Source organism: Chlorocebus sabaeus, unplaced genomic scaffold, assembly GCF_047675955.1.
Source record: "Chlorocebus sabaeus isolate Y175 unplaced genomic scaffold, mChlSab1.0.hap1 unalloc_scaffold_1107, whole genome shotgun sequence".
Lineage (NCBI taxonomy): Eukaryota > Metazoa > Chordata > Mammalia > Primates > Cercopithecidae > Chlorocebus > Chlorocebus sabaeus.
In genome coordinates, this window is record NW_027326866.1 from 1 (window position 1) to 13,128 (window position 13,128).

The 13,128-nt window shown below is 44.9% G+C and overlaps 1 long non-coding RNA gene across 1 annotated transcript; it reads right to left on the reverse strand.

Annotated features, from left to right (window-relative positions):
* Nucleotides 1-1,142: 1,142 nt before the first annotated feature.
* LOC140710966 (uncharacterized) lies at nucleotides 1,143-12,019 on the reverse strand. The gene is made up of 3 exons (XR_012092132.1): nucleotides 11,946-12,019; nucleotides 3,648-4,042; nucleotides 1,143-1,464 (listed from the first exon to the last, which is right to left on the reverse strand). It is a non-coding gene; the product is annotated as an uncharacterized lncRNA (long non-coding RNA).
* Between the last annotated feature and the right edge of the window lie 1,109 nt (nucleotides 12,020-13,128).

Genomic DNA, 13,128 nt, shown 5'->3' on the forward strand with positions numbered 1-13,128 from the left:
GGATGGTTACAAGGACACAGACTTCAGGTCAATGTATAAAATGGGATCACTGGAAAAAGAATACACTTCCTATTCCAGAAAAAGATTGTGCTGAGACTAAGTGACCGCTCTCAGGAATGCTGCAGAAGGTTCCACTGAGCCATGGGGGTGGTTGGACTAGAGTAGTCATTCTCAAACTTTTTGGTTTTGGGACCTCTTTACACTCTTAATTATTGAGAAGCCCAAAGAGCCTCTTACTTATCTATACTTACCATATTCAAAATTAAAACTGATTTTTTTTTTTTTTTTTTTTGAGACAGAGGCTTACTCTGTCACCCAGGCTGGAGTGCAGTGGCGTGATCTCGGCTCATTGCAACCTCTGCCTCCCGGGTTCAAGCGATTCTCATGCCTCAGTCTCCTGAGTAGCTGGGATGACAGCCATGCACCACCATGCCCGGCTAATTTTTGTATTTTTAGTAGAGACAGAGTTTCACCATGTTGGCCAGGCTGGTCTTAAACTCCTGGCCTTATGTGATCCGCCCGCCTTGGCCTCCCAAAGTGCTGGCATTACAGGCGTGAGCCACCATGCCTGGCCCAAAACTGCGATATTTAATTAAAGTATTTGTGAATTCATTTAAAGCAATAAAATATCTTGAATATCTGGTTCAACAGAAGCCAAGTATATTCTCATCTCTCCTTCCGCATTCCATCTGTTGTTTTAGCTGAAGTGCATGAAAAAATCCATCCGTACTAGCTATGTAGTTGGTATAGGCAAGAGTATTTTAGATACTCCTTTCCAGATAATTGCGGATATTCTTTGATACTACACCAAAGCTTAAAAGTGGTAATTTCTTAAATGTTACTTGGAATGAGAAATTTCAAACTGTGTCAATAATTTTTCATATGTCACATTAAATCCATAAACCCACCTCACACTTTGAATAGATCTTTTACCCATTCACGATTTGGTAACATCATGCTTAGTATTATCATAAGAATAGCTCAGTTTTGCAGATCCCTAAGGGTCTGTGCATCTCTGTGGGGGGCTGCAGATCTTTCTTTGAGGGTCACTGTCAAAGAGCCTTCATGGGGCTCCAGGAGTTCACTCTGCAGGAGGCAGAGCTAATGTCAGGTTTATTGCAAGGAAGAGAGACGCACTCAAACTCAAACTAGCTCAAGAGACATGGGAGTTAGCTGAAGTTTACTCCAGAGAAGCTCTTAGAATTCAGGGACATGAAAAATAGGCCGCCCTAGGCTGGAACTGAACTCAGGATTGAAGCTACTCCCTTACCTTGAATGAAATCACGTGGCTTGTCTTCTCTGCCCGCATCTGTTTCATTCTTCTGCATCTCTCCTGGCAAAGTGGTGGCTTCTCCACGCCACCGTAGCTCTGCAGTCAAGGTGGCTTTGATTTACTCAATTCTAGGAGACCTCGGGTCAAGCAATCATCTTCTCTCAGTAGCTCATGTTCTTGATTCCAAACTCCTGAGAGAGAGAATCTGATTAGCTCAACCTGATTCGTGACTGAGCCATGGGTCAACCCCTAGTCCCACTACACTGGGTTACCAGGTACAAACATGGCCCCCAACAGACAACTCAAGATGTGTCTCCTCTATGAGGCCTTTGAATTGTGTGTAAAATAAAGTAAAAGCTGAAAATGTAGGAAGACAGAGAAAGCAATAAAAAGTGACATGTTATAGCAGAAATAGAAGAGAGGAAAAATCCAGTAGTGTTTAGCACGGCTATCTTGTGTTAATTAACATTTAGTGGTAGCAATAATAATAGATGGTGTTTATGGAGAGCCTATTTTGTGGCAGGCATTAAACTTGGAACACATTTTCCTCATTAAAAGTGAAAAATAACCCAAATCGTAGGCTCTATTTTTATCCCTAATTTAGCACAACAGTTAAGAGTCTGGGTTCTTGGGCCAAACCATTGGATTTTGTGTAGTTGGATGACTTTGGATGAGTTCTTCAACTTTTCTTTGGCTCATTTCTTTCACTCTTTTTCTCAGGGTGAAATACCCTCTGATGAAAAGAAAGTGGAGTGTAAGTGGTGGGGCCGAGGGCAGACAGTCTAGATTTCCTACCTGACTCTCAAATGCAGACAGTAAAGATCAGAGGAGAGCGAGAGGGAAACCTGTGCTTGTTATGGACACAGTACGTTAGAGCAGATCGGAGCTCTGGCCAAGGCTATTGGGTTCAAATCCCAGCCGTGCCATTTTCTAGCAACTGACCTTGGGCAAGTTTCTTAAAAACTGTTGGCCGGGTGCCGTGGCTCACGCCTGTAATCCCAACACTTTGGGAGGCCGAGGCAGGCGGATTGCCTGAGTTCAGGAGTTCGTGACCAGACTAGGCAACATGGTGAAACCCCGTCTCTACTAAAAAAAAATTTTAAAAAATTAGCCGGGCATGGCAGTGTGTGCCGCCTGTAGTCCTAGCTACATGGGAGGCTGAGGCAGGAGACTTGCTTGAACCCAGAAAGTGGAGGTTGCAGTGAGCCAAGATCGCGCCATGGCACTCCAGCCTGGGTGACAGAGCGAGACTCTGTCTCAAACAAACAAACAAACAAACAAACAAAAAACTGTTTCCTCATCCACAAAATGAGGGAAATTGGCCTTCCTCATGGAGTTTCTGGGAGATGACATGAAGTGACAGAAGTGACATCAATTTCACATCTATGTCTGCTGCTAGTGAGGGTGACCTGTGATCAGAGCTTTCTGTGATCAAAGCAAGGCTGGTGCACACGCCACAGCGGTGCTCATCCAGTCTCAAAGTGCACTGGAATATGACACACACCTCCTTCTCTCTCACACTTTTCTTCCCCAGGTACAAGAGCCTTGACATTCTAAGACCTGTTTCAAATGTCAATTGAAGAGCATAAAGCCTATAAAATACTACATGTTATTAAACGGAAATGCTGCCTAAATATGAACTTTAACTGCAAGAGCTTTTCTATTTCCCTTTTAATAGACAATTTCTAATGCTGTTCCCCTTGGTGCTCCTCAGAAAGAAGCCAGAGCTGGGCACAGGACCATCCACAAGCAAACATTCTCCAAGATGTGCCATGAAGCAGTCTTGCCCTTGCTCCCACCCCAAGACGCTGTTTTTGCCTTTCTTGCTCTTTTTTTTTTTTTTTTTTTTTTTGATGGAGTCTTGCTCTGTTGCCCAGGCTGGAGTGCAGTGGCGTGATCTCGGTTCACTGCAACCTCTGCCTCCCAGGTTCAAGCAATTCTCCTGCCTCAGCCTCCTGAGCAGCTGGGACTACAGGTGTATGCCACCACACACAGTTAATTTTTGTAGTTTTAGTAGAGACACGGTTTCACCATATTGGCCAGGCTGGTCTCAAACTCCCGACCTCATGATCCACCTACCTCAGCCTCCCAAAGTGCTGGGATTACAGGTGTGACCCCCTGCACCTGGCCCTTTCGTGCTCTTAAGATAGTTCTCTGATCACCTAGATCTTGTTAGACTCTTAACAGGCCAAGTTCCCACAATCAGGTAAAAAGCCCCCCATCTGCAAGGTGGGTGAGTCCAGGTGACTCAACCAACACCTCTAACAGTCTGTTGTGGCAAATGGATTTTGTCCTCTGCTTTGCAGAATGTGGCCAACTCTGTCAGTGTTTGAGACACACGTCCCCCTAGGAAGCCCATATGTTACCATTTTACCTTTGAGATCAGTTTGCTTGCTGGCTTCTGTCCCAGTGCCTGGACTGCAAAAACGACCACGTCTGACCAATGACAAGCTGCTCTCTATCCACCTCCTTGGATAGATTCAAGTCTCTTTGAATCAGGACAAGCAGTGACTGGCGGGTGGGGAGACGTGTTTGAAACCCTTAGGCTCAACAGGCTGGAATGGCGAAGTCTTCTGAAAAGCAGTCTTCATCCAGCATGATGCTTCTGTGTCAACTCCTTTTCTAAATGTCTCCAAAAGCGTTCGAGAGCCATGGCTAAGGAGAGAGGTGGAGGTGACTGCAATGTCAGAGAGCCTGGTTCCCTGGGGACAGTGATGGAAAGCAGATGTCCTGGCAATTTCTGAGCAGCAGTGATTCAATTCCTGCAAACTGACGGAGTGATGAACAACAGGTTAGCGAGGGAGGCACCGGAGTAATTCCTTGCAGGTGTCCAACAGAGAATGAGTCGTTGTTTTCAGCAAAGGAAATGGACTCTGGGGATGTGCTGAGAGAGCAGAGGGGCAGAGCTTGGGAAAACAGGAGACAGGGCCTCGGATTCCGGGTTTGAGTCCCAAATCCCCTACCCACTAGCAACGGACAGTGGCAAAGACTGCTTCCTCATCTGTAAAATGGGTACACCACTACTACTACTACTACTACTACTACTTCCTTGCTTATTTCACAGGATTGTGGAGAGAAAGTGGGTTATAGGAAAATGTGTTGGACAAACTCATATATGATTTCTGATTTCTCCCATGGCCTCTTGGTGCTTTTGCTGTGTGTGTGAAAGAGTGTGTGTGTGTGTGTGTGTGAGAGAGAGAGAGAACGAGAGAGAGAGAGAGAGAGAACGAGAGAGAGAGTTTCCTGTGGCTGCTAACAAATTACCACAAACTTGGTAGCATAAAACATCTCTTTACACAGTTCTGGAGGTCAGGAGTCCGAAGTCAGTTTTCCCAGCAGAAATTGAGGTATGGCGCAGCTGTGCTTCCCCAGGAGGCTGTCTGGGAGAGCCTGCTCCGTGGCCTCTTGGCCCATGGCTCAGCCGCCCTCCTCTAACCCAGCAGAGGAGCATCTTGCATCAGTGGTGATATCATCGCCTTCTGAGTCGGACCTCCCTCCGCCTCCCTGTTATAAGGACCCTAGTAATTGCATTTACGGGCCCCCAAATAATCCAAGCTCCTCTCCCCATCTCAAGATCCTGAATCACGGCTGCATCTCTTTTGCCATGTAACGGCACAATCACAGGATCCAGGGATTAGAACACGCAGCTCTGGGAACCATTATTTAGCCGACCTCGCTATGCAGGAGGTGAGAGGAGGAGCCAACGTGGAGATTGGAAGGGGACAGGCTCCCGTGTTTGTGAGGAAGTGCACGGAGGCCCTTCCAGCTTTTTCATATTTCCAAGTAAATCCAACTGCTGCTCATTCAAAGTCCCTCTATGTGTATGTGGGGCAGGCCGGATGGCAGTGGGGTTGACAGGCAGATACTCAGGTCTGAACCTTACCTCAGTGCTTCTCAAAGCGGAGTCACTGGACCGGCAGCCTCGGCCTCACCTGGGAACTTGTTAGAAATGCAAAATTTTGGATTCCACCCCAGACCTCCTGGATCAGATACTCCGAGGTGGTTTAAAAAGGCCTCCAGGGGATTCTGATGCTGGCCCTTCATAGCTCAAGTTTGAGTAAGGGACCTTAGAGGAAAAGATAAGGCCTGGGATTGGATCCTGGAGCAGGGGTTCTCAGCACTGGCTGCAGATTCTAACCACTTGGGGGGGGTGGGCTTTGAAAAGTAAGCCATAAATCAGAGCCTCTGGGGATGGGGCCCAGGCAAGGAAAGCTTTTTTTTTTTTTTTAAGTTCCCAGGTGATTCTTACCTGCAATCAGCTTTTAGAGCCACTCACAGTGCACAACCCTCACCCCACGCTTTGGCCTTGTGGGGAAGAATTGGGACTCACTAAATCAGTGTTTCTTAAACTTAGGACAACATCAGAATCACCTGGAGAGTCTAAGACACAGATTCTGAGGCCCACCCCCAAGTCATTCGTGTAGTTGGTCTGGGGTAGGGCCTGAGACTTGGCATTTCTAACACATTTCAGGGTGATATTGATGCTTTCGGTCCAGGAGCCGCACTTAGAGGAATGTTGCATTCATGCATGGTTTTTATTATTATTATTATTATGCTTTAAGTTCTGGGATACATTGTGCAGAAGAAGGTTCGTTACGTAGGTATACACACCTGCCATGGTGGTTTGCTGCATCCATCAACCCGTTATCTACATTCGGTATTTCTCCTAATGTTATCCCTCCTCTAGCCCCCACCCCCCAACAGGCCCCGGTGTGTGATGTTCCCCTCCCTGTGTCCATGTGTTCTCATCGTTCAACTCCCACTTATGAGCAAGAGCATCATGCATGATTTTAATACCAACGGCCTACTCAGAATACCTTTCCCAGACCAAGTTAAAACCACAGAGCCTGAAAGCCTTAGAAATTACTTGATTTGCTTCTTTCCCCTAATTTTGTTTTTTAGGGCAAATGCCATTGGAACTTAGCGGTTGATATTATCGTGTTCATGACTTAAAGATGCAAGAAACCTTGTAGAGATGGAGTTCGAGAGGTAGTGAAGGGAGAAGGTCATTGAAAATAGGTGGGCTGGAGAAAGAAAACCAGAAATGACCCTAGACTGCCTCACAACTTTGCCAGTGTCTGGCCATAGTTTCAGAGGGCGGGGGAAGAGGGAGAGAAGCAGTAGCAGTGATTCAGCATGATGCTCTTGATTTAGTGACTAACCCTCCAATGGTCTGAGATAGCACTCAACTTTTCGTTATTAAGGTAATTTTCAGTTTGAGTCAACAATTTAAATCAGCATCTCTCCAGACGTCACCTGGTGGTCCTCTCTGCCCCTTGACAGGTAGATCCCATTGCCTTGAAATCCTCCATCCCAGGACTAGGGTTGAGCTGCCCTACTGAGGATTCCTGTTAATTCCCAAAAAACTTCAAACCTTGTAGGTCTTTATTAAATAAAATGGCTTAAAAGCTTTGACATCTTACATTCCTCTTTCTTTACCCCAATGTAAAACTCAGCCTCTTCATCAGTTTTCTATTAAGATTTTAAAAATTCACACCCACCCAGAGTTTGAATGAGTAAGGAGGCGTTGCTGAAGAAGGAAGCTTTCTCACACCCCTTCACAATTTTCCTACCACTCTCCACTTGACTTCCTGGGCCTTCCCTCTCCCACTTCTTATTTGCATTCCTCTCATGAGCAAAACTTATCCTTGTACAAAACATATTCCTCTTTTTCTCTCATATCTAGGGGATGAGGATTCGCCTTTTGCAGTAGGGAGCACGGAGGCTCAGCCTGGATTCCAGAAGCACTCATCAAAGCACATCTTCCAAATTCATTGTTAGATTTTTGATACAATTCAGAGAATTTCTGGTGAACAAAATTTTTCTTTACCTTGGCATAAATGTTAGCTGTGTTTATCCATTCCACTTTAAATAAACTTTATATTTTAAAATCGTCTTAGATGTACAGGAAGTTGCAAAGCAAACACAGAGTTTTTACAGCCCCACACCCAGTTTCCCCGATTGTCAATACCTTACATTCCTATGGCACATTTGTCACACTAACACTGACGCATACTTATTATTAATCAAGTCCAGGTTTCACTCAGATTCCCTTCATTTTTGTTTTGTTTCATTTTGTATTTTAGATGGAGTCTCGCTCTGTTGCCCAGGCTGGAGTGCAATGGTGCGATCTCAGCTCACTACAACCTTCGCCTCCTGGGTTCAAGTGGTTTTCCTGCCTCAGCCTCCTGAGTAGCTGGGATTACCGATGCCTGCCATCACGCCCAGCTAATTTTTGTATTTTTAGTAGAGATGGGGTTTCACCATGTTGGCCAGGCTAGTCTCGAACTCCTGACCTCAAGTGATCTGCCCGCTTCCGCCTCCCAAAGTGCTGGGATTATAGGCGTGAGCCACTGTGCCCGGCCCCCCCTTCGTTTTCATGTAATGTCTGTCTTCTGTCCCAGGATCCCATCCAGGATATATTATAATAAGTCGTTGTGTCTCCTTTGGCTGCTCTTGGCTCTTAGACAGTTTCTTAGACTTTGCTTGTCTTTGGTGACCTCTCCAGTTTTAAGGAGAGGTCAGGTATTTTGCAGAAGGCCCTTCAATTTACTTTTGTCTGACATGTTTCTTATGATTAGACTGGGGTTAGGATTTTGAGAGGAAGATCTCAGAAGTAACATGCCATTCTCACTGCATCACATCAAGGGTCCATACATCAGCATGACTTGTCACTATTGATGTTGGCCTTCATGACCTGGCTGAGGCAGTCTCCGTCCCAACCCTGATATTTTCCACACCCTACTCATCGGAAGGAAGTCACTAGGCACAGCCTACATTTACTTGTGGGAAGTTATGTCCCACCTCTTTGAGAAGCAAGTATCTACATAGATTATTTGAAATTCTGAATACGAGATTTGCCTATTCTACCCTGTGTATTTAGCTATTCAATCACTTATTTATCTAACTACAGACACACAGTTATTATTTTATACTTTGGGTTTATAATCCAAATTACATTATTTACTTTGTTTCTCAAATGGTTCTGGATTTGGCCGTTGGGAGCCCTTTCTGTCGGCTCCTGTGTTCTTTTGATGTAACTCCATGCTTTTGTGATTTTTAATTTGTTTTGTTTGTTTGTTTTGAGATGGAGTCTTGCTCTGTCACCCAGGCTGGAGTGCAATGGCGCTATCTAAGCTCACTGCAACCTCTGCCTCCCGAGTTCAAGCAATTCTCCCACCTCAGTCTCCCAAGTAGCTGTGATTGCAGGCATTTGCCATCACACCTGGCTAATTTTTTGTATTTTTAATAGAGACAGGGTTTCATCATGTTGGTCAGGCTGATCTTGAACTCCCGACCTCAAGTGATCCACCCGCATTGGCCTCCCAAGTGCTGGGATAACAGGCCTGAGCCACCGCACCTGGCCACATGCTTTTGTTTTCTGAGGTCCTTCTTATCTTCTGTGATTATAAGAGGTTCCAGGTTCATCTCCAGGTGCATTTCCCATCACATCCTTAAACTCAGCCATTTCTCCAAGGAGCTCTGGTTCCTTCAATGGCGTTAGAAACCAAAATTAGGGTAATGAGTGTGCTTGTTGTTACCAGGGTTCATTGAGTCTAGGCCCTCTCAGCAGACAGAATTTGGAAATATATGAGGGTGTGTCTACCTGTGTATGTACACATATCCAGAATTATTTCCATAATTATCCATCTGTATTGATGTTAAGCTAAACATGAGTCTAGACTAATGTCTCATACTGTCTCTCACAGAGCACCACATGGTTCATTCTAGGCACTTCCTTGGCTTTCTGTAACCATTTACTCCAATAGAGAGAAACCTGCATCCCACCATCCATCATCTTTTACTAATATTCTTAATCCAGGTATACATGTAGAGAAGTCTCAAAATTGTTAACCCAAAGCACATAAGAACAACTTTATCAGCTGGAGTATAGTATTTCTGTATTGTTTCTTTTGTCTTTAGTCCTGCAGGCTCCACTCATTTCCAAAGTTACTTAGGTCTGCACCTTTTCTCCTGCCACCTTCAGTGAGGTTATGCCACATTGCAATACAGTTAGATTCTTTTGCCACAGGCTAGATTCCATCCTGGGATTACCAGTCTCCTAACTGATAAATCCATAATGTCATATCTCCACAACTACAGTGTCTTATGAAATAGTTTCATGGCCATACAACAATTCTGGGTGCTTTCCCTATCCCTCCCCTCTCTTTCCCCAATCTCCTGATGAACATGAATGTGTTTTCTATCTTTATAATTCTTCCCTTACCAGAATATTACAAAATGAAATCATACAATATGCAGTCTTTTCATGATGCCTCCTTTCACTTAGCAATATGCGTTCAAGATTCATCCACATTGTTTTTTGGACTGAGGGTCCATTCCTTTTTAATTGTTAAATAGTATTCCACTGTATGGATATACCATAGATTGTTTATTCATCCACCTGTTAAAGGACATCTCAGTTGCTTCCATGTTTTGGCAATCATGGATAAAGCTGCTGTAAACATTTGAGTGCCAATTGTTGTGCAGACGTAAGTTTTCAAATCAGTCGGGTAAATACTTTGGAGTGCAATTGCTGCATTATATCGTGAGAGTATGCTTAGCTTTGTAGAAACTGTCAGACTGTCTTCCAAAGTGGCTGAACCATTTTGCTTTCCCACCAGCAGTGAATGAGGCTTCTGTTACTCCATGTCCTCACCAGAAATTGCTATTGCCAGCTACTGGGATTTTCACCATTCTAATAGGTGTATACTTGTGTCCCATTATTGTTCATTCCACTTTTAAAAATCCACTTTGGAGCATGGCCAATTTGGAAACAATTTTTCACTGGCCCTGGATTTGACATTATTTTTTTGTTTTGTTTTGTTTTGTTTTTTCTTTGAGATGGAGTCACCCAGGCTGGAGTGCAGTGGCACATGTCCTCGGCTCACTGTAACCTCCGCCTCCTGCCTCCCGGGCTCTAGCAATTCTCCTGCCTCAGCCTCCTTAGTAGCTGGGATTACAGGTGCCTGCCACAATGCCTGGCTAATTTTTTGTATTTTTAGTAGAGGCGGGGTTTCACCATGTTGGCCAGGCTGGCCTCAAACTCCTGACCTCAGGTGATCCACCCACCTCTGCCTCCCAAAGTGCTGGGATTACAGGTGTGAGCCACCACGCCCGGCTGACATTGTTTTTTTAAAGATAAGATTTTACGTGTCCTTTGCAGTGACATGGATGTAGCTGGAGGCCATTATTCTAAGCAACTTAATGCAGGAACAGAAAATCAAACACCACATGTTCTCACTTATAAGTAGGAGCTAAACCTTGGGTACTCATGGACAAAACGATAGAATAGAATAGAATACTGGGGATAATAGAATAGAAACTGGGGAAGAAAATGAGGAAGCAAGGGTTGCATTAAACAGGGCGACTCTGTCTCAAAAAAAAAAGTCTAAATATTTTTTTTAAAGAAATTTTTTCAAGGCCAAAAGTCCTAATGGATACAACAGCAACTGAATCCTCAGTGTACCTGAGTCCATGGGCTTTGTTAGTATGTAAACAGAAGTGTCCAGTTGCTTAACGCCTATAAGGAAATAATAAAGTGAACAGAATGGGGCAGAATACAAAATCAGCTTTGGTCAGAGCAAAAAATATTTTTTTCATACTTCATTAAAATAATTAGGCCAAGCATTGTGACTCACGCCTGTAATCCCAGCACTTTGGGAGACTGAGGCGGGTGGATTGCTTGAGCCCAGGAGTTTCAGACCACCCTGGACAATATGGTGAAACCCTGTCTCTACAAAAAATACAAAAATTAGCGGGGCATGCTGGCACATCCCTGTCATCCTAGCTACTTGGAGGTTCAGTCAGGAGTATTGCTTGAGCCCAGGAGGCAGAGGTTACAGTGAGCCTGAGATTATGCCATTGCACTGTAACCTGGGTGACAGAGTGAGACCCTATCTCAAAAGAATAATAATCACGGTTAAGAAACATGCAGGTAAAGAGGCAAAAACCTGTTAATGATGGGATGCATTGGGAGATGGTATGGAATTCCCACTCTTACAGCACCATTTGTTTACGAACAAAGATTCAAAGGTAAAAGTCCACCCTCCATCTCTCATGAACTATTTCACGATTACAAAGTTCCCTGCAGTGTGATGCAAGTTTTCAATGCCCTGATGCTGAGAGGCTGAGAGCAGCTGGCTGGGGGTGGAGTGGGAGGGGAAGATGAGCGGGGACTGGAAGGGACGGTCCCCGCCAATCCCACACTCATCTCTCTGAGTAAAGACGAGCCCCTAAGCCACGGGGGCCTCGGCTTGGCTAGTTGCTCGGCCAACCCATTAATACTTGACTGTTTAGTACAGGGGCCAGGACAGGGACAGTGCCACCCCAGGCCTGGACAGCACAATGCCAGGTAGTGCTTCTGCGGCACTGTGCCTGATTCACAGGCCTGATGGCTTCTCCAGGAGTCCCATCCTGAAGGCACGAGCTAGTCTATTTCAGGCAAGTTCTTCCTGTTTTCCAGCAGTCCCTGACTTACTTGGCTCCCCTCCCTCCTTCCTTACATTCCAGGCACAGATCTGTTTACACAACTGTACTTGATCTGAGAGAACAGTAGATGCCAGAAAAGGAAGCGTGAGCTCCCGCAGCTCCCCAGCGCCCCTGCCTTCTTCCTCGCCCACCCTCCCCTTCCCACTCTTTCCCCTCTCCCCTTCCTCCTCCCCTTACTCACCGTTCATAAAATCTTTGGATCAGCCACACAGTCACATTCTGCAGCTTGAATCAAGATCTCCAGTCTCAGAGGAGACACCGCTGCACCCTCTGCTGACCTAGAAAATCTCCCCATCCTTCCTGTGCATGGCGTGTCTATTTTTAAAAGCCAGGAATAATTTTCTATTCCAGAATTTTCAACTGCAGTTTTTAAAATCTACCTAAAATGACATGGATGGATCTCAAAGTATCATGTTTTATATGAAAGAAACCAGACGTTCAAAAGTACACCGTAGGATTCTATTTTATATGAAGTTCAAGAACAGGCAAAAAGAAGCCATGGTGGATAGAGGTCGGAACCGTGGTTAAACCTGGAGTGTGGGGTATTGGCTGGAAGAAACGCAATGGCACATTCTGGATGTAGGAAATGTTTCGTATCTTGATCAGGGTTGTGGTTACATGAGGGGTGTGTGTGTGTGTGTGTGTGTGTGTGTGTGTATGTGTGCCTAAAAAGTCATCAAGCTGTACACTACATTGTACACTTTATATCAATTATATCTCAAAGAAGAGAAGTACAGGAGAAAGTTTCCCTGAAGTGAATGGACTAAACTGTGAACACTGAGCGCAAAATAACAGATAGAAATCCCCTAGAGCCCTTCATTGAACAGAAGCCCAGAGAGGCTAAATGGCTTGCCTGCAAACACACAGCCAGTTAGGGCCAGACTCTGATAAGAGGCAACAGAATATGCTGCCTAGTTTCCTATGGCTGGGATAATTTCCTCTATCTAGGTAGTTTTCTTATTTTCAAAGGGAAGTTTTAAGGTATTTTCTTATTGGAAGGGGTTGATCAGATTCCAGCACCTTGACCCATCTAATTCCATGAGATGTAGGTCAGAGTACGCTAAACACCTCATTCTACAATCCATGGATGTCCACACCCTGCCCAAGATTTTTGCTAGGAAAATTGGACTGGTGGGGTGTGTCCGGATTTACTCCTTCTCCTGTTCATATACTATAAGGTCCCAAATCTCTGTTTTTCCCGGACAAAAAATATGTATATATATTTAAAACTTCTTCCTTGATTTCCACGTGGAGTCACAGAGCGGATATTTATCATACATTTTAATCCAGGCTTCCTAGATTTCAGATCTCGAACACCTGGGAGTCTCCGTGGAACTGATTTGCCGTGCCAGCCTCTCTTGCCT